At 33.0% G+C, this 23,336-nt stretch overlaps 1 long non-coding RNA gene across 1 annotated transcript; it reads right to left on the bottom strand.

The window, feature by feature from the left end:
- Window positions 1–10,283: 10,283 nt before the first annotated feature.
- On the bottom strand, window positions 10,284–12,610 carry LOC110995477. Its single transcript, XR_006750915.1, has 3 exons — window positions 12,556–12,610; window positions 11,068–11,216; window positions 10,284–10,367 (listed from the first exon to the last, which is right to left on the bottom strand). It is a non-coding gene; the product is annotated as an uncharacterized LOC110995477 (long non-coding RNA).
- Window positions 12,611–23,336: the final 10,726 nt, after the last annotated feature.

Below are 23,336 nucleotides of genomic sequence, written 5' to 3'. Positions count from 1 at the left end.
CATTTAAAAAGGTTTATCGCAAGGACTATGTTCGACGCTTTGCCCATAAAGTATAAATAACTTTCCAAATCATTGGTTTCGTGACAAGTAGTTGTGCAATACGCTCTGTAGACCATTACGCCGATTTTATTGTTATATTTAACAAGGGTTTTAAATACTTAAACGTCTTCATTGTTTAGTGCACACATATAAATAAAATTTGATTGTTGCAAGTATGAACTAATATAAACTGGCTAGGCTGCTCACTGTCCCTGAGTAAATTAGGCCATATTTCTCAACAGACAAAAAACATAATATGTAATAAAGAAACTGCGCGTTTTTCAAGGTAGTTTTTGCCGCGCACCACCACTTTGTGGTACCAGCTGCCCACTAAAGTATTTCTGAACCGATTCGACTTAGGGTCCTCCAAGAAAACAGCGTACCAATTCTTAAAAGGCCGGCAACGCACTCGCGTACCCTCTGGCATTGAAAGTGTCCGTGGGCAAACGGGCAGGAGGCTCACCCGATGTTAAGTGATACCGCCGCCCTTGGACACTCATTGACCGTCTATAGGGTTGAGACCCGCACAACTGCCCAACAATTTGGTGCCTAAGTACGAAAACTAAGTCGACACTACATACGGTTGGACCAAATGGGCGCATAAGTACGTTAACTAAGTCCACACTACATAACCTTTAAGGCACGCACAACAAGGTGCCTAAGTGCGGAAACTGAGTCCACATGCATAGGGTTACTTAACGATACAGACAAAGACAGTTAAATATCATATAGTCCACTCGTGCCGCCGTTATGCGAACGCATGACTTCGGAGTTGAGGGATTCTGAAGCCGTTTGAAAATACCTGAGAAATATTAACTTTATGCCGCTTAATAATCTTTGTAAGTACACTTGCGCTAAATTTCCCGGTACAACAAGTTTCATAAGATATTCAACGTATATCGCCTCATCAATTTTCTCTAATCTATATTCTAATTACTTTTGCGAGGCGTGCTGTCGTAAATGCGATGCAGCAATAGCATATATGCACTATGCTCTTGTTTAAGTAAATGGAATTACTTTATGTGGGGTACAACATATTTGTTTATGGTTATTCAGGGATTTTTAAGGGATAGGAGACGAAAGAGTACACTGTAAATCTAATAGACAAGTAGGCCTCTTGTGCCTGACACATGAAATCGATTTTTTGGTTCCAAGTCAAGCCGATTTTATCACGACGTTTTCACCGTTTGAGCGAATGTTTAATGCACATAGAAACTCCATTGGTGCAAAGTCGGGAATCGAAACAGCGACCTCAGTGATGAGAGTCACACGCTGAACCCACTACGCCAACACTGCTCATATATACATATAATAATAAAACCTGATTTTTTTTTCATGGTTTTAATAAAATTTAACCCAAATTCATGTGTTATCTAACGTTTCGTAATACCTACTCTTTGAAAATTGTAATTTACAACCGACTCAAAGTGCTAAAGATAAAGATTCATAATGAAGTTTTCAGAATTTTCAAAGATATGACTTTTGCCTAAAGTTTAGTGTGGATCTTAAAATATGAATTTATGCGTAATTATTAAAAATACTAATCATTACAGGTTTTTTAAACTTAAAAATCTGATTTTGACATCGCATTAGTATCAAGAAAAGAACGTACCAATTCTTAAAAGTAGTACATAAGGTGAGCCTTCTACCAGCCTGCCCCCTGTACTATAAAAAAACGTATACAAAAAAAATAATTTGAATGTTACATTATTGTTTTTGGAATAAATTTCAATTGCCAAGATTTATTTTAATAAAAGTTATAATAGTCTATACAATATAAAAAACTGTTTAAACTTTACTACTACAATTTGTCAAATTATGTGAAGAAAAGACAAAGGTAAGTAATTTGTCAAACACAAATGACGATGTCCCTTTTGTGATTGACAACATTTTAAATCGACTAAGAAACACTCGAATCGATATTTCCTTTTAATTACCATCAAACGAAACGCTATTGAATCACCTTCTTAGACGTTATAGATCAATTCTTCAAAGGGCGATTAGTTTTTAAGGGCAAAGCTGAATTTGGGAGAGAATTTAAACCATACATTTTGACAACAATTATAAATAACTAAACAATTCTCATTATTATGAAAATATTAACATGACATTTTCATGTCTTCTTTCGAATGTACTCGCGTTGCTTATAAACAATTTATTATAACTTAGATAGATACCGTAAGAGTTCTCTTGTACGAAATATATTTTAACATTCGTATTCCTTCCTATTGCCAATTCCATAGACATTTTTTACGGAAGACAATTCAATATTATCCCTATTCATCTCACGTGGCATATAAAATGCTTGTCAAGTGTCGGCTCATTACTTGTACGAGTTATAACTTCAAAATGGCCGCGTTGTGTTACATTTCTCTACTGCTCAGCGTAATACTTTGTGTATGTGCAAATGGTAAGTCCTTATTTAATTAATGCATTGATGTTTCAAGTGTAATTGCGAATTTGTACTAAAAACCATTCATACTAAAAAAAGTTGAACGTTTTTTTTTTAGTATATTATTTTGTGCAAAGTATATACATAAGTTAAGGGGCAAATCTGTTGGCTCCAGAGTGTATAGAAAAGTGATATTTCCCGTCAGCGAACTTAAATTAAATATGAAAAAGAATTAACAATCTCCAAATCCAATGCGTATATTTGCTTCGCAAACAATAAACTCAATTATGACAACCACAGACAATATACCGAGAAATTTATTTTACATACAATAACATTCATTAACTAAGCAAATAAAATTATATACCAATTTGTATACAATATAACAAATTGCAGACTCTCATGCTTATAGATTTGTATGCGGTCAGCGAGATAAAATAATTTCATTTAGTGAGTATAGTAAAGGAAATATGTAGCTTAGTTCGTTTGCTTTTCATTCACAGTACTCCCCACCTGACTAATACTTTGACCCCCCTTACTTTGTAACTTCCTATAATAATCTCAATAATGATCTTTTCTACCGTACGATCTCAAGATTACGGCATCGAAATGTAAGTGCCTGCTTCTATTTCACCATGCCTCCTGCTGATAGAGAACAAATCTTTGTTTTTAATTTATTTTATTCCTTATTACTTAAGATGTCATACATAACTTAGTACATTAATAGTTCCGTTTCGTTCTTTACGTACGTATCGGTGTGCGCGCGCATCGTAAAATTTTATTTATTTATTCAGATGATTCACAGCACAATACAAAAATAGAATTCACTCTCATAATTTTTCTCCATCGCGCCAAAAGAAGTATAACTTCAAAAAGTTATTGTGGGTTATCCATAAGAGGTAGACATATACCATCAAGGACTTTTCTGTAGACCTTTTCAATGTGTACAATACTTAGTACGTTATTTTGATAAAACTCGTTTATACATATAAACCTTCCTCTTGAATCATTCTATCTATTAAGAAAAAACGCAAAACACATAGGGACAGAGAAAGCGAGGTTGTTTTATACTATGTAGTGATGATACAACGCATCCAATACCTACAGGTGATTGTATGTTGATCCTCTGGTCAACCCTCTGGTCCTGAGCCTCTGCAATTTTTAATCTCCATTGCAATGTATCTCGTGCTTCTTACGTCCAACTCATAACATCTATAGTTTCGAGGTCCTAAACAACTCTATCCCACCAATACAGTCACGTTCTACCGGGTTGTATCTTTCCTCCAGGTTGTAGGGAACTCGGGGTTCTGCCTCCCACCAGTGCTCATGTCCCAACTACGTAAACCATGTTCTATGAATTGGCCGTTGTTGTCGTCGTCGGAAACCGGCATGCCTCAAACCCAAAAATATATGAAATCTGTCATCGACATAGATGAATGATCACTCATTTGGTTATAGAATTAAACTACTGAAAAACTTATATCTACTGTCCCCATCATATCGTTCATTTATAAATAATTATTTACATAAGCTCCACTACGCTATTACTATGTTAGTGTATAACAAAACAGAATTTATTTTATTCACAGATGTGCGCGACAGAGCGGCCTCTCCGTTCATCATTGAAAAGCTGTGCTCCGACAAGAGTTTGCTGGAGAATAAAAAGGCACGTATTGAGCTTTAATTAAACTATTCTAGATATTTAAATAAAAAAATATAAATCAGTGGCGCTACAACCTTCTCTGGTCTGGGCCTATTTATGTATCTGTTTTATGATCATTTGTCAATCTAATAGACAAGTAGATAATCAGCCTCCTGTGCCTGACACAAGCCATCGACTTTCGGGTCTAAGGCAAGCTGGTAATAATAAATGCTCACATAGTAAGTTCATTGGTGCACAGCCGGGTATCGACCTCAGGGATGATATTCGGATTATTCTGTATCAATCTTTGTAAGCAAACGAGCATTTTTAGACAAACAAACAAACAAAAATCATTTATTCATATAGGTAACATAATGTATGAACGTCAAAAAAAAAGAAATATACATTAAATTAAATGATTCTAATTTTACATTTACTGCCAGTTCTCAAATCAAGGGCGTAGAACGGAAGAGAAGAACTGGCAATAAACTCTCCGTCACTCTTTTTTTTTAGACGTAGAATCTTAAAAATATTTGTAAGAAGAAATAAAATAGTATTTACCTGTGGCAGTAATCAGAATTTTAAACGATGTTAAAAATCAATTGAAAATCAATGAGTTGTGTTGGCTTAATGGCTTCACCGTGCGACCCTCACCTAGTTGCTCCTACAGTGAAGGGAAACATCATGTAAAATCATCTTACCCTAAATAAATGATATGTATCAGATACTTATATGTCTAATCACCTACTTGTCTATTAAATATAAAAAAGTGCGTGCGTACAATGTACACATATCTTCTTTGTAAATAAAAAAAATTTTTTTGAAGTAAAAGCCCCAATGTACCAGTATATGAATACTCCATGTATATCTATATCTGTTTACACACTATATACGTGGTTATGATAATATAAATACTGGAATAATATTATTATTAAATAAATTTAAGGAAAAGAACAAGACCAGTTAATAAGATAAGGCATGATATTTTAATTACGAACTGTATGTGAACATATACAGTTCGTAATTATGAATGTTATAACGATAGCTATCACTTAATACACAACGGATGTCTATTATTGGTATTACTAAATACGATTAAAGTAAATGTATGTTACTTACTTTCATCTAGTACCTACCTAATAAAACTTACAAACAAATGTCTAAACTAAAATGACTACCTGTATAACAGAGTACACACATGCTACTGCAGATACCCTTTGTATAACGAAACTCATAATCCCATATTATATATCTCTCAATCCCCAAGAACCCACTTAATGCTCGTAGAGACTTTATTTATAGCACGTTACCTATAAAATTAACTTGGCTTAGCAGTTCCCAAGGAATTAATTTCAGATGCAACGTTCCATTTCATTACTTTCATTAATTTATATACGTAAATATCACAGCTATGTATTTTAATATACTGTAAATTAAATAATAATGAAAGTTAGAGAGTGAGAGAGTTAGGTCAACAATATATGTCAAATAAAGTCTATACAGTATAACCTGTAGAAACATCTGTGTGTACATTTAATAAGTTTTAGTAGTACGAATTGGACAAATTAGTAGGCGATAGAAGGTATTAGACAGCTATTTTTGTTCAGTGTGTTTTTTATATGATTTATGGTTTTAAACTTGAAATAATCATGATCATTTAAACGTAATACGGTAAAGCTCGAAAGGCATGCGACTAAGGGTTTGGCTTGGTTGGCACAGATTATAATAAATGTGGTAAATTGTCTAATTCACATGGCGGGAACGGTGAAATTTAATTGTACTAGCGAATCTTGAACACATCAAGATTTATATCGCAAACAAGTGAATATAGTATAAGATAAAATTCCTTGAGGAATCCCTGTGTGTGTTCCCTAGAGAGGCATATGCAGACTAAAACATTTTGACATTAAACAAGTGATTTGTCTGCAACAGCTTCAATAAGCTACCTAAAAATTCAAATGCGGAACAAATTACATGATGTAATATGGTGTTCAAAACGCCATAAGGGTTGACAAGCACGTTCCAACAATTCCACAAACACAAAGAACATTTTTTTAAAGGTATATGCGAAGTTCAATTTCCCGCGTCATTATTCTTAGTACGTGGCTATTTCTCCCTTTACGACCTTTACGTGTCCCACTATCCCTTTCCAAAAACATTATTTACCTTACCGTAAAAATACAACGCTCCTTTTCAACTTTTAAAGTACTGGTATTTCGTAGTTTATTTCACAAATAAATCACGAAACAGTTCTTTGTAATAATAATAAATTTTAATCTAAAAGACACCGGTTGGAAGCTAAGTCAATTCGCAATCTATAATTAATATTATAAAGAATAAAGGTTTGTATGTAAGTCTGAATGTAACGAATTGAAAAGTACTGGAGCGATTTTACAAATTATTTCACCATTTGAATGCTATATTATCACTGATTAATAAACTAAAACTACAATAATGTTACCCAAGGTATAAAAAATATGATTCTTGATGTCATCTATTCTGTTATAATTTTGTTTTAAATTATCAAGTCCCGTACCGAATGGGAGCCAGCGATACACTATTGCTGACATTATTATTCAGGTATGTCCTGCAGCAAGACCACCAACGGCCTTTGGTTCACCAAAGTTTCCGATAAAAGTCTGTAACACGCTGGTAATTGCACAAAGCAAAGGTATTTTATCTGTTATGTGTCACTATTTTTCTTTCCATGTGCGTATTTAACATTTGCTCGAACGGTGAAGGAAAACATCGTGAGGAAACCGACATGTCTTAGACCCAAAAAGTCGACGACGTGTGTCAGGCACTGGAGACTGATCACCTACTTGCCTATTAGATTTAAAAATGATCATGAAACAGATTCAGAAATCTGAGGCCAGGACCTAAAAGAGGTTGAAGCGACACTGTTTTTTTTTATTTAATGTGTCACTATCGTGTTATTTTCCATACATATAATCTATCAAATATATAATAGCTTTATGATTAATAAATTTTTTCAGCTGCTTTGCATTATCTGCAAGGGCTGGGACCTCGCATGCTGGAGCACATCACCTACTCCTACTTCTACTACTGCCCATGTAGAAACCAAACCCAGCTCACCAACCACCAAAACTGAACCAACGATGCCAGAAGAACCATCAGAAGGGAAGATCTAGAATTCGTGTATATCTTGTCATAGTTTTGATTTTTATAAATAAATCTTAAGTATTTACTACGTCCTAATGAAGTGATAGCCATTTGTATTTGGACTTTTGTATTTATTTTGTAAGCTCCTGCAGTGACTCGTGAGTTGTAAATAGCTTTCAGAGCAAACAATATATTTTGATAATTGGTTAAACGAATACCATAGGATTTATTAGCTGCTCTGTTTTAGACTCAACTTATACGAAACTTAAAAATAAAAAAAATGTTGTGTGTCTTTATGAAACCACGGTAAAAGTGAAACTTTTTTTCACATTATAGACATTTAACTAATTTTTGTAAAATAATATTCCATTAAGGGTATAAAATCGCTTTATCAATATTAATTTTATAGTTGGAAAATTGGAATGATAATGGGACTTTAGACAAGTCTCCAACTAATAGTTTTATTGAATTCTGTGTCTTAGAGAAAACGACATATATACACATATTAAAATAGCGTGAAGCACTGGCACAAATGAATAATAGTGTAACTATACGGTCAGCTGCTGCTAACTATGTGCGCCGCCATATTGGCCTTGGCTGCTATGATGAGCGCCTTTCATTTTATCCCTACTCCGCGGCCGACCGTCACGCGATATGCGCTACACAGACCAAAAAGTTTGAGACGATGTAATAAAAGTTTCAGTTTAAAAATACCTTTAAATAATAAGTAATTTAAACAATTAAACGGAATTCAAATAGCAGTCAACATGTTTTTTATATTTTTTTTAACTTATATAAGGCAAACGGACAGGAATCCCCTCCTGATGTTAAGTGATACCGCCGCCAATACACTCATTGCCAGAAGGCTCGCAAATGCGTTGCCAGCCTTCAAACGAGTTGAGCATGACGTACAGAACCGAGCGGTAACGCAAGTTCCGCTCATTACATCGCAAACAACGCATATGGCGAGAGAACTTTGAGTTGTTTGCTACCACGGCTAATTAATGTACTAACCCCAGCTCTTCTATAATAAACTTTATAGTTTATTCCATAAAAATATATATCATTACTTATTTTCGTTTTTTAGTGTAATTATATTTAAATACTAGCTGACCTGGCAAACGTCGTTTCGTCAATGTATATCATTTATAATAAAAAATAGGGGTTGATCGTAGAGGGTTGAAAATTTAGGGTTGTATGTATTTTTTAATGCTCTTGATACAGTTGATAAAAAAATAAAAATTAAAAAAAATATATTTAGGGGTGGACTACCCTTTACATTTAGGGGGATGAAAAATAGATGTTGTCCGATTCTCAGACATACCCAATATGCACATAAAATTTCATGAGAATCGGTCAAGCCGTTTCGGAGGAGTTTAACCACAAACACCGCGACACGAGAATTTTATATATAAGAATATCCCCCAACAACATCACATACATTCAGATCAAACTCTACAGCTTAAGTCGGTTTATAAAGGCTTCGAGAATTTACGAAAATATACATTTTTTCTGGCTATACCTTGCACCCACATGGTTTCAGTGCTCTTTGACTATTCATTTCTTACTTTGCCTAACAAATAGTATATTTATGAATGTATTATTTTTAGCTCATTTCAGTTTTGAAAGTAAAATGATTTCATTTAGCCGATAATATAGGTACTGTATTCGTTTTATCTTGTAAATGCCCTTGTGAAAATCTGTGGTGGTACTTACCCACTAATTATTATTCCGTACCTATGTATAAGTGAGTCCTTACCACGCTCAAAGAATAGTCTTGGAGCTATGTCAACTTGACGTGGCAATCTCTCTGATTAATTTGCTGAAAAGCACTCAAAATATCGATGTGAACAACGTAATAAATCTGCCTTTATTTTCTGTTTACAAATTTTATTTAAATGTGTAAAACTCCTGAAAATCTCGGAAAATAAGCAGTGTATATATGACAGTATATTTTAGTTTTCCATTACGATATGATAAGTACCGAACAGCGAACCTGTCAGCTTGTATCACCGACCAATTTCAGTTGAGTGTGTGCGACAAACTGGCAAAGTTGTCAGTGACAGGTGTCTATGGCGCTGAGGCGAGGTTATTGTAATTTGAACCATAAGCAATTTATGATAATCACATTATAAACATCTTATCAAATATATACACTAAAACTGTAATAAGTATGCGGTATGTCACACTAATGTATACAATATACATATTTAATAATACATATTTAATTACGGGATTAAGTAGTTAATAACCATTAACTACTTAATCCCGTAATTAAATATGTATTCATAATAGATTATCTATATTCATAGGTAATCAGCAAGCAATACAGCAGCGGTAAAGGCTATGAGGTTGTCGGTGGTAAAATCGGGATCGTAAGAAGCGATTCTGAAAATTGTATTTCTTTAAAACCGCGTTATTTGTGATTGTCAATAACAGCTTTGATAAACAATAACCCATACTACGAAATTCTTTTCATATTGTTTATGAAAAAATACTAGCGCTAGGATCCGACACACATTTTCCTATTCACACTTCTTAGATACAAAAACAAAAAAAAAACATTAGATTGTAATTCTAAACAATTCTCTAAACCACTTTCACTCACAAAAATTTGATTAAAATCCAGCCAGTAGGAGTTTAATTACACGAACAGCTGATATAATATTTTTATTGGTATATATTCTTAGAGGAGATAAACTTTGAATATAGTGATAACCAGGTATGCCTATAAGTCGCCCAGGCCTCGCTCTTGCGCAACAACTCAAGCAAATTAAAAAAATATTTTTAACCACATTTTTTTAATTTAAAACGTTTGTATTTGATTATTAATTACTTATGACGGTTATAACATAACGTTATATATATATATATATATATATACAGTAAAAAAAGTAAAAGTAAATGAATTGCTAAAGGGACCAACATGTCTAACCGAACCCAAAAGATCAAGGCAAAGAGCAGGGCATCGACGATGCATGACTTTCATTCGATCAAGGAGATATATTATATGTATAAAGATATATAATCATAACCCAGTAATCGATTTACAAGAAAACAATACATTACATTGAAATATTTATTGAATCGGGCACTGTTTACTCTTTTATAGTGTAATGCTTAATGTCTGTGGAATCGGTGATGCCGTGGTCTGCTTCGAGATGCTTGCGCCTGAAAAGTACATTAACATCAGTGATAGCCACCACTACATTCATATATTTATTAACTTTGTTTCTTACAACTTAAATATTAAGGCAACGCCTTACCGCTTTCAAGGGATCTCTTTTTAAAATAAGCATATAAGGATTCAGTTTTATGTATGCATCCAAGCCCCTTTGATATCTTTAATATTGTTTTAAAGTTGGCGATAGGTCTGACAAGCACGAATCTAAGATGTGCTAATGTGTGATGTCACAATGTTTTCCGTTAGGAGCTAATTGTGCACTTCAATAAAACATTGGTATTACATCCAGTTCGAACCGATATGTTTGTAAAACACTAAGCGAGTTTAGCAAAATAAAATTTACCACTTTTGGAGGCCATTTAACAATAATATTAATAATTTTTTTATTGTTCCTCAAATTTTTACATTAATAAATGAGTATGAGACAACCCCCGTAAGTAGTTAAGAGACACTTGTATTGGGGTTGACTCGCTACTTCCCTTATTTATACATACAAATTCTAAAAAGGATATGAACTTATTTTATGCATGCGTGTTTGTGTGTTTATGTGCGCATGTATGTATGTGCTATGTGTGTTTGTGTGTGAGCGAGTGTGTGCATGTTGTAAAATATATAATTAGGTAAGTCTCATTTACTGTCGCAGATTGAGAGGAGAGAATGAGTTTTAAAATTGTCTATACAACTTACAGTTACATCCTCATTTTCTTCAGTCACTCCTGTGGCTGCGTTGACAAATGCATCAGGAATTGGGAACTTATTTATTGTTTCAGGGTGTGGCCAGGTATCATCATTTCCTTCATCAATGTCTACGTGAGCATCACGCCGTCTCGCTGGCCCTGAAATACATTTCTGTTACAGCGCCATCTAGAGTTTGGAACTCAAAATTAAAGTATGTAGAGTGTAGATTTAAAAAAACAATTATAATTATTATTTTTCAAAATGCTATAATGCATGCATTTGAACTGATTAATTTCCGTAATTTAGATTTACATAAAGCATTCATAGAACGAAAAGAAATGAAAACATAGCTTGATTCTTCTGTAGGCATCAATTGTATTCATTTCAATCACCCATGCGCCCTTTCCATAGTATTTCCTTGTTTTAGTAAGTTTAGTAACGTTTGTACAAGTAAAGTTTGTACAAGTGATTGTTTATAGTTAATACAACGAAATATTCAATAAATTTAAAAAAATGCTATTCCAGGATATTAAAAAGCTCCATGCAGTCTTGTATGTCTGGTACCTATACATTCCACTAAAAACAGAAGTACCTACGTACCTATGTATAAATGAAAAAAATTTAAAACGTTTCTTAGATTTCTTGGAATTATAACTTTTTATTTTACTTTCTCAAAGTATAATTTACACTTTGTGAGAAAATTAAGAAAGGTTATTTATAATATTATTGTAGAATAATAATATTAGTAGCTATGTGAATTTTAAAATATAAACTGTAACTTCGTATAAAAAGTTTTATATTTTAACCTTATTTTAGCCTTTCTTTAATGTTTCATGTTTGTATTTAAATTTTATGCGTATTTATAGGGATTTTATTTTATATAGCTAAAAGCAAAATATCAACTATCCATCGTAATATATCACGCCATTTACCTAAAGTCTGTCAAGTAAATGTGAATGTAACCCACAAAATTATCACCTCGAGGGTACCGTACCTTTGATGTATTAAAGGACATAGCCATCAATTTCAATTTCTTGACACATATATATCACAATTTATCTAACCTCTTTTTATATAATTCGATATTCAAAATGTATAAAACTATTTCTAGGATGTGTAAGTTAGGTAATCAATTTTCCGATAAAATTGACCTCTTTCACTGACAGTTTTGTGTAGCTATCTTTTCAAATAAAAATCTTTACTTTACACTCAACTCATATTTATATCTCGCTTTTAATATCTCATATTTAATTTCTATAAGAATTCTATTAGCAATAGTTCTTAAATATCAACCATGCCGTGTTTGCTTCATGAAGGGTGTAAAATTATTATTTATTTTTATTCTTGTGTGATTATAGAGATACTTTTATTGTAAAGCGGTGGTAATCTTTCTTTTTAAATTAAAATATTTTTTTCTGAAATGAAACGGATTACATGAATGACAATCGCATGCTCACCACTCCACATGCAACTAGGCTAGAAAGCGATTTTTCTTACCTGATTGTACGAAACAAATAAATGCGCAAAGCACTGCTGACACAATAAGAGCCTTCATTGTAAACTTGAACTAAATTTTATAAAAATGTCCGACTATTTATAATATTTTTTACCGGATACAGTACAGATAAGAACAAATTATTTAACAGTTAACGGCGTTAACGTTAGTTTAATTGCGGCTTTTTAACTTGTAGCAATTTGTGGGAAAATAGGTAAAAGAGAAGGAAAATTCAACTAAAATGACTAAAGTTTACTTTTTTAATTTTTCGTATGTATGGTCGTCGTAGAAAATGTATCCCTATAAGTAATTTATTCAAAATGGCATTAGCAACGTTTTGTTTAAAAAACAAGACTTAAACGTAAAATTGGATCTTTGGATGTGTAATAAATTCCTGAAAATATCGTTACATGCCAAATAGTGTCCGTTAAAAAGTGCTTAAAGCAATTGCATAGTTTCCGATAAAAATTGGGTTTAGATTTAGTTGCTATGTCCAAATCAGCTATATTTCTAGACGTGTATTGTTGTTTAGCATTCAGGTTTCTAAGAAACTAATAATGTCTTATAATGAAATATAAATCAACGTTCGCCCCGAATTAGATACCACTGTAACCACGGCAACAAAAACGATAATAATTTTATTGTATCTTCCATAACAAGGCCGGGTATATTATTGTTCAATATAAATCTATTTCTGGTTGACAAAAAATAATTATTTGTAAAAACCTTTTGTCAAGGGCCAACAAGAAACTACATATAGCTATGTAGTGTATGTAGCTATGTAGTGTGTAGTGTATAAAGTGATAGTCGATGTAAAAGATATTATAACTTGAAGATTTAATCAATACTAAAAACAAAATAATTGTTTGTGGCGCAAGTTGCGCCAGATTAATTACATTAGCGCAATATATTGCGCTGTCATCCGTACACTTCAAAAGCAAAAATTAACTTACATATATTCCTCCAAACCAATTAGATCTATATTTTTTCAAGTTCGTTAAAAAGTGACTATGAAACATTAGCATTCATGAAATTCAAATGTAATTAATTCGGCTAATTTATTTAAATTTCAATTAACGGCCATCAAAAAGTGGATTATTGAAATTATAATTAAATTTCTTCTATAGCCCAGCTGATTGGATTGTTATGGAACTTTAGTTACTTAATATTATTTGGTAGTTTTAAACTGTGCTGCAGCTTAGTGGAGTATGGCAAAGCTAACCAAAGTACAAAGCTCTTTAAAATTGAGTTTTCATAACCATTTTCTTAAGCGATGAAAGCTTCATTAACTGAATAAATAGCGAAACAAAACATTTGAATTACGTAATATTTCAAGTAGCTGTGGTTGATAAGGCCCGCATCAGATCTAAACTCAATAAGCGTTTGATTGACAGCGAAGTATTGTTTCGGATTTGTAATACCTAAAATAGTCAATATTTCCTAAACTTTACCTACCTGTATTGACATTTTATTATATAAAATCTTAACCTACATAATAACAATACTTAAAATATGGGTAATAGAAAAAAAAAAGATACAAGAACTTTTTAAGTTGATTCAGATTTCTGTTTCTGTTTCTAATAGGCAAGATGATCAACCTACAGCACCCGGCACACGCCATCAACCTTCTAGGGTCTAAAGCATGCCAGTTTCCACACGATATTTTCCCTTCACCGTATTCACTTTGATTAGTGATAAGTGCAGGTGATTAGTGAACTGCGAGAAAAGACGTCGCGTGCGCCCTCCCGTCCCCCTCACTCGCAGCTGCCAAACTATATGACAACTGAATTTACTTAACAGATCTACTAAACAAAAATTGACACAACTGCACTAATCAATGTTAATTACAATCACTTGAACTCGCACTAATCAAAGTGAATACAGGCCTTATGAGCGAGTACTAAATGCCCCCTACAAAGAAAGTCCATTAGTATATATGGCACTGCCAAGGATCAAACCTGCGACCTCAGGAATAAGTCAAGTTGTCAGAAGCCTCTCCAAGTTAATAGAAAGCTAAAATAATTTTAAAAAGTTTCGTGTATATAAAATTAATATAGGTTATTATTAAATCATTCTTTCTCCAAAAGATTTAGAATTAGAAGAAAAATATGTAATTTAGAATAATTTAGGTACCTCCGACATTCCATTACACGAATATCTCAAGACAATTGTCAAGTTTCGTGTTTATTATTTACATTGTCACACCGCGTAAGCAGTTTGTACTAACGATGTGCAAACATTAGGTTTTTGGACGAGGGATAATGGTGTTTGAATAGATTCTATAAGGGCAAGTCATATTAACGAAACCTTCCTGACCTAATATGATTCAGCACTAAGCCTTGCCTTACTATAACACCGTAACAATCATGTTGAATTAAGCCTTCAGAGATTTCTATTTAGAAGGCTGGCGTAGTTTTGCTCTTTCGCGAATTTTGTAAACGTGCACTCACGAATATTCTGTCATTTTTTGTGATCATGGGCGGCGTTCATGTAACGGGTCTCCTGCCTGTTTTCCGCGCAAAAAAAAATACAGTTTTGAAAACAGGCATAGGTATCCTGTTTCAATTGGATTACCTTAGCAATTTTATTTGCAGTAAAAGGGTGACTTATTCAGGCTTTTACGATTGTGTATACAACCTTTTGCGATAATGTTTGATCATTTAAGCAAAGTGATTTGTAGGAAATTGCTATTTACGTAGTCTATTCCCGAATGTATATGTATAATAATTGTATAGATGTTACTTAACTTGCAATTAAATTTGTTTCATAAAAATTGCTATAGGATAAATAATATACACATGTCTTTCAAAAAATATCTGAGATATTTATTATATGTTAGAAAGAAAAGAAACATTTTTTTCAAACATTTAGGATTTTTTTTTATTTTATTTATTTATACTTCGTTACCACAAAATACATAATTATACATATAAAAAAACAAAAGATAAGTAAGTTACATAAGTTATCAGGCAACTGGCGGCCTTATCCCTAACAAGCGATGTATTCCAGGCAACCCTCCCTGTGTAGTGGGCAACTAGACTTATTCATTTGACATATTAATGACTTTAGGTTGACTTTATAAATTCTACATAACACTTACAATTTTTTAATTAAACAAGAAGAATATTTTTCTTTATAGCATAGTGTTCCTTAAGATTGCTAATGCATGTTTAAAGTTTTTAAACGATAAAAGTCTTTGCCCACAAAAGACAACACAGTCTCCACCGCGTTACCGTTAGTTTCTTTGAGTGTTGTCTGTCAATCTGGCACCATGATTTTATTACAGCGATTTGCGCTACCAATATTCCGAGATAGGAATTCTTGACCCTCCATTCTTTGAACAGCGGAGTGTTTGAAAGTCGCGTCGGCTTCAAACCGGCTAAAAAATAATCGCCTTTAGAACAAGTAAACAAAACAAGAAAAAAAAGTTGTTTCCTTATATAATTGTACAGTGCTTTATGACACAAATTATAAATTAACTCTTGAAGTATTGCATCTAGAATTAATTTAATGTAAATAATACTTCAACCACATCCAATAATGTGCCTACGTATCGAACATCATATTGAATTGGTGAAAAAGTTTGCTAAATACGATGTGCAAACTCCACTCCCTTCTTTAATGCTAAGGAAGTTTGCCGGTATCTATACACGAAATCCGAAGTTGCGGGTGGTTAGCTGGTTAAGTCTTATACATACAATTCTCGTGTCACGGTGTTGTGTTTTGTGTGTATATCGGTTTGCAAATGACCAGCGCTGTGGAACACCTCTCGCTGAGGAGCAGCCTCAGCATAATGCTGAGCCAGGGCCATTTACAGCCACAGCACACACGCAATATATGCTTGAGACGAGTCGAAGGGGAAAAGGAAAAAAAATAATTTACCTCTCTTTATATCTTTTATTTAATTTTTTCTCTTTGATTACTGCTGTGTTGTGTATTTATGTGTGTGTGTTTTGTTTGTAATAAATAATATGTCTATGTCTATGTCAAATCGGACAACATCTATTTTTCATCCCCCTAAATATTAAGGGCCTACCATTATTTTCTATGATACAGCATATAAAAAAAAACCCTATTTTTTATTTGTTAATTAAAAACTTATGACTTAAACTCTGAGATTCACATAGTGAACAATTTATAGACAAACCAAACAGTCACTGAGGTAGTAATGAAAATCACATTAAAGAAAATCGAATTTCGTGAAGACTATTAATACTACAAATATACTGTAATGTAAGGTAAAAATAAGTATGGGATTTATCTGTTGTCTATGGCAATGTAAAGAAAAATCTGCACGTGCTCGCGAATAATCGAAAATGAATTAATTCTCCAAGCAATTCAATTTCCGTTGTTTGAAGCTGAACAAAAAGGTTTGAAGATATATTGTCAAATACCTCTCGGCTAATAATGAATCGGGGATTGTGAACGTTGATAAATCGAAGCCGTTCTGTCGTGCCAATTCTTACTAGGCAAGGTTTCATCGTCAATTTATAAAAACTATTAGATCTTACTGAATTTTTCATCTAGCACGGTTTTCCTAAAAATAAGAAATTGGAACAAATAAAAATAAATAAAGCTGTGGCGCTACAACCTCTTTAGGTCTTGGCCTCGGATTTCTGAATCTGTATCATGATCATTTTTTAAATCTAATAGGCAAGTCGGTGATCAGCCTCCAGTGCCTCACACACGTCGTCGACTTTTTGGGTCTAAGACATGTCGGTTTCCTCACGATGTTTTCCTTCGCCGTTCGAGCAAATATTAAATGCGCACATAGAAAGAAAATACATTGGTGCACAGCCGGGGATCGAACCTACGACCTATTGTATGAGAGTCGCACGCTGAAGCCACTAGGCCAACACTACTCTAATTGGAACAAATATTATATTTAAAAAATATTTTACGTCCGCTTTTACGAGCCCTTTGCATACATAAGTCATTTTTTTTTAACTTTTTAAGAAATATCAGTCAGTCAAACTCTTACACTCACACACATGGTCAATTGTGTTAACAGTTTGTTAAAAGGAACGGATATTCACGTTACATTGCAATTAGATTTCCTTTGTATGGGGTAAAACCTTTATGCGTACAATTCTTTATTTGAGATTATACATTAAAATACTATTGTTTTTTAATTGACATTGTTTATTTGTGGAGATCGGCAACGCTAATTTACAATTTACAATACATTTGTAATTTACATATTTACATTTATTTTACAGTTTTTCATAAATCCTATTCTGAATACAGTTATTATTTCTGTAACTTAATGAAACCTAGTTCATAGATTTTATATCCCTTAAGTTAAGTAGAGGTCAACCAATTTTGGAATATATTTTATAATATATTTTTTCAATGAAGGATATTCACATAAGTTATATCGAAATATACTGCATTTTGTAATTTCATTTGATTTTATTTCCAGTTTAAAAACCCAATTCATCTGTTTTTCGCTCTATATCCCGACCTGCTATTATCAGCTCTTGATAAATGAGCATTGAACATCGCACTGCAGGCTAAGCGTTGATAGATGCGGTCAGTCTAGCCATAATAGATGGTTGTATTAGATTTTAAAATCGCCAGTTGTATTTAACCATTTGTAAAAACACATTTTGTTACGTTGTTAAAATCGTCAATTTGTTCGAAATTCAAATAACGAAGTGCTTTTCGTTCGTTAAATTAATATAGTTCTAAATTTGAATTTAAAAATGGATTTGATTGACATTTTGTGATTATCAAAATTATCCTTAGTTTAAACATAAAACAATAGATCGTTAATTTTAGTTTAAGACTTTTTATTCCCAAAAAAGGCAAAAATGCTACTTACATGAGAACATAACATTGAAGTAATTCTCAAATAATCATGCAACAAACCTAAAAGTAAAGGAAACAAAAGACACACGAATAAAAACCAATTATAAGAAAATGAAATTAAAAGTAATTTTGTTTGACATATTCACCAAGCCTCGATTTGAATGCATTAAAAATATTTTTTATATTTGTGGGTATATTATACAGCTGTGCGCCTTCGTAAGTAAACATTTTTCTGCCGTAGTTCGTGCGTATTTTAGGTAGTGGTATTTCGTTCGACATATACTTATTATTTTATAGTGACTAGTGTGGAGAGAACTTTAATAATTTTTTGAGAAGAATACATGTATTGTTAATATAAAGATGTTGTAAATTCATTAAGTTTGTGCCTGGATACACAACTACGGTAGGTGAAAGATTATTATACTTAGATTAATTTTAACTAGATTATCGAAAGATTATATTATATATTATTTATATTTACATTATGTTCTTTAATCATAACGACAGTTCAGTGTTAATAGACCCTATTGAGGTATGGGACAGATACATGTATATGACTTCGAACATATTTAGAGGCAAATACATATTTTAACCATTACACAACCATTATATCTATTACTAAAACATAGATTCGAATATGGCCCAACATAGCGACTTCTTGTGCAATTATAAACAGGGTTCAAACGGGCACTTACAATGTCAGAATGCTTGCAAGTGCGTTGCCAGACAGCTGGGATCCTGGAACACACGAACTCAGGATTAAAAAGCACTCAACCCCTGCTTTTGAAGCTCACATCTAAATATAACAGTTAACATTTATACGCACAAAAATTACTTTTCATAGCAACGTTGTCATGGCTCGTTGCCATGGTAACGGCAGTAAAACCTTGATCCCACCTAAATTGCTGAATACAGGCCAGGATTACTTTCGCATAAAATGCGATACCATGATTGAATTAGCTTTATTTAGTACATTTTAACCTGTTTAATTACTAAATTGAATTTGGAAAATTTGAAACTCATTTATTTGGGACACATTTATTTTTCCACTAAAGAAATACATAATTGTATAATTTTCACATTTATTATATTTGAGGGTTGAAGCAATATTTAAGGTAAATCAAAGTCTCTCTAAAGGTCCTAGTCACCTATACATTATGATCGACTAAAATGTTTGAAGGCGCAAATACCCTCTTTAGTGCTTGGCTTAGTGCAAAATTTTAGTACGAGGCATCCACTAGTCCTCCTACCCATCATAGATCTGAAGCCATAAATATTGGTACAATTTTCATATAGAATCGGGCTCCAGTTGAGGCCTGGAAGCCAGAATGTTTTTGCGCCCCTACAAATGAATATACTTCATAAAATTCATATTACTAATAATACCGTTCCTGACGTGAGATGTCTGTGCTGTGGTATATGTATTCGTAATTGTGGTAGTAGGTTCGATTCATAGAAAAACGCTATTCGTTTGCCAGCAGAAAAAACTGATATCTTTTTTTTCTGTTACAATTCTTCGTTCATTTGAATGATTCGATAAAGTTTATAAAAGAATAAAATTTCATTGTATTTATACGAAGACAATGTCGTAAAATAAAATAATTTTTCCTACACATGATAAGGAAAAGGAAATGAAAAGGATCTCCAAAGGCTTCAATGTCGACTTCATAAAAGAAAGTCAATAATTATTTATACGTATTTAAAAGCATTGTAATTTATTCAATATATTTCGATTCCCTCGGAAGTAAAATATAAAGATGGGAAGATGATATAATAGTAGCTAGTCCTATATGGTATGTCCTCTGCTGGTAAGTTTTTAACACGCACCACCACTTTGCGGAACCAGCTTCCCACTGAAGTATTTCCAACTCGACTTAGGGTCGTTCAAGAAAAGAGCGTACCAATAAAAGACCGGCAACGCGATCGCGAGCCCTCTGGCATTGAGAGTGTCCACCTATGTGGCTACTTAAAGCTGGACACCAAGAAGAGTAGAAAAAAATCTTAATCGGCTCCTGGATAAATTATTAGTATTTATAGTACTTCACATTTTCAGGTATTAAGATAAGTATTTTTTAGAAATAAAGGCTATTATTAAATCGATTCTCCTAATGAAGAATTAGTTCGCTACTACGACGTACTTTTTATCATTCTTCATAGCATACGAAATGTGTGTTTGGTTGGTTGGTTTACTAGCATACATTACTGCTACTGCACCCCCGAAGCGGAAGCTACTGCAACTTCAACTTGAATAGCGACGCTGATATCAGAATTTGGGTTCTTGTGGCAAAACTGACTTACCAGTTAGAGAGACATTGATTGATTGATTTCACATTTCAAGCATTAGATGTGTGTTCAGTGCCTGATACACAATTGGGTCTTAGATTAGCGCGTTTATTGACATTACTTCCTATATCCTACGATGTCATTTGCATATAAAATAAAATAAATAAGCATGTATATTTTGGAATATAAGATAGATACAGGTATCACTTATTCCACGGCATCAAATTTGATTTTAGGCATCTCTTCTCGGCAAAGAAGGCAGGGTGTAGGCCGAGAGAAAAAGCTGGCGTAAAATACTATCGGTTTTTTTTTTAATGTCCCCGCTATCTCTTTTATTTTCTAGATTATAGTGTTTTTATTCGCACTGGACTATTACATTTCGGTTTTCAGTCAGTAATTCAACAGAAGAATGATAATTTAAAGAATGCGCGCATAAGACCTTAGTGTTGTGTGCCAAAAAGCGTGTGAGCTTTGGTATTGGCTAAAATACACTACGACTAAAGTCTGTATATACAGTCCGAGTCACTTGAATAGCCTCACCCCTAAATTTTGGAATTTCTGTATAAATATGAACGAATATTATTTTCATACTAGTATTAATTAGACTTCATGCGCAGTGCATTACGATACAAAACAAAACACGTACGAACCTGCACTGGAATACCGCGCCCCGCGTCGGTGCGACATTTCGTCCGCGTCACATGATTAGCCTCAGTGCTATTCGAACATTACTCGCGTGCGTTTGTTTTGGTTTTTTGGTAGCAATTCTTTATTTAAGCGTCGAATATTACGTATATATTTTTTTCGAAGTCTTATTCAAATGTTTAGCTATCATGGGTCGTGGTCGAAAAATAAAAAAAACCGAAAGAGAAAAAGTGAATTTTTATTTGGATCAAAAACTATCTCACCGTGAAATTGCAATAAAAATTGGTCGCAGTCCTAAGGTAGTTAATAATTATGGGGAAAAATAAAGAAAACTATGGGAAAAACTATAAAGGTCGTACAAAATTGGCTACTTCGTCAAGTGAACGTCGGCTTATTTTACGTGCAGCATCTAATTCTTCCAAGACAGTGCGACAAATTGCGAATGAAGTAAACACCAGCGCATCACTGTCTACCGTGCGATGCATTATAAAGTCATCACCAAACCTTAAACGGCAGAAAATCAAGAGGAAACCTCATTCGCGCGATCAATATCAAAAAGCCCGTTGTTATTTGCTAAAATACATATGTCTTGGAAAAATCAAAGGCATAATGTTGTTTTTAGTGATGAAAAAAAATTCAATTTAGATGGTCCAGATGGTTATTCATATTATTTTCACGATCTAAGAAAAGAAGAGCGGGTGTTATCACGTCGTCATTTGGGAGGTCGCTCAGTAATGGTATGGGGGGCGGTTTCTTATAAGGGGCCTATTCCAATTTCAATTTTCCGAGGCAAACAAATTCAGCATTGTATACTAATCTATTAGAAGAAAAGAAAAAAAATATTTTTAACATTTTAAAACACCGGAACTGGATTTTCCAACACGATAATGCCTCTATACATGCGTCACAAGAAACAAAAGCTTGGTTTCAAAAAAGTAAAATTGAAGTTTTAGATTAGCCATCGAACTCTCCGGACTTGAATATTATGGAAAATATTTAGGGCTATCTATCTCGCCAGATATTTGCCGGTAGACGCCAGTTTAATAGCAGCGCAGATCTTGAACAAGAAATTCATAAAATTTAAATAATTTGGATCAAAATTACATTCATTCATTATATAGGTCTATTTCCGAATGTATTTTTGAAGTTATTAAAAGCAATGGAAAGTATACAAAGTATTAAAAACATATTATAGCCTTATTTATTTGTGTTTTATTTCACTGATGCTATTCAAGTGACGCACCATTTTCACTACTTTAGTGTGCAGTTAGTACTATTTATTTATCTTATTTTTACTTTTTATGATTAAGCTATAGTACGACGCTAATTAAGTTTACTTATGAAGTAAAACAGGCAACATTGAATATACAACAGAATTTATATTAATTTTGGGGGTGAGGCTATTCAAGTGACTCGGACTGTACTAGTTATGTATGTAGAATTCTATTTATGTGTGTTTACAAGGATAATAAATGCCCTATGAAAGACTATATACATTATATGTCACTGATTATATCACTGCAATATTCTATGAATATTTTAATTGACGTTAAAATATCGAAAAGTTGTTTAACCGCTAAATATGCAAATATAACATGTTTATAAGATAAAACAGGACTGCCTCATTTCCTTATTCGAAGAAAGTTAATAATAAACCTGGAATCGTTACATAAAATAGTAATGACTGTGATGTCACAAATACAAAATGTTTTATTAACTACGTGTATTTGCAAGCTTAAAGATAAATTTATAGGACAAATTCCCCATAAATATCAAACTTGAGTAAATAGAAAATAAAAATACATATATATATTTCTCATATTACGGTTTTGTAATAAAACGGATCGGCCGATTTGCAAAAATTTGTTACTGCGAATCGGACGACACCTATTTTTCATCTCCCTAAACGTTAAGGGTATAAATTAAATATTATATATTTTTTTTAATTGTTTATTTTTTAGACTTTTAGTTTTTATATTTTTAAGATACAGAAAAATAAAAATACATACAACCCTTAATATGTAACGACCAACCCTTTTTTCTC

Source organism: Pieris rapae, chromosome 21 (assembly GCF_905147795.1).
Source record: "Pieris rapae chromosome 21, ilPieRapa1.1, whole genome shotgun sequence".
Taxonomy (NCBI): Eukaryota; Metazoa; Arthropoda; class Insecta; order Lepidoptera; family Pieridae; genus Pieris; species Pieris rapae.
Note: the sequence above shows the minus strand (reverse complement) of the source record. Positions and strands in the feature narration are given on the sequence as shown.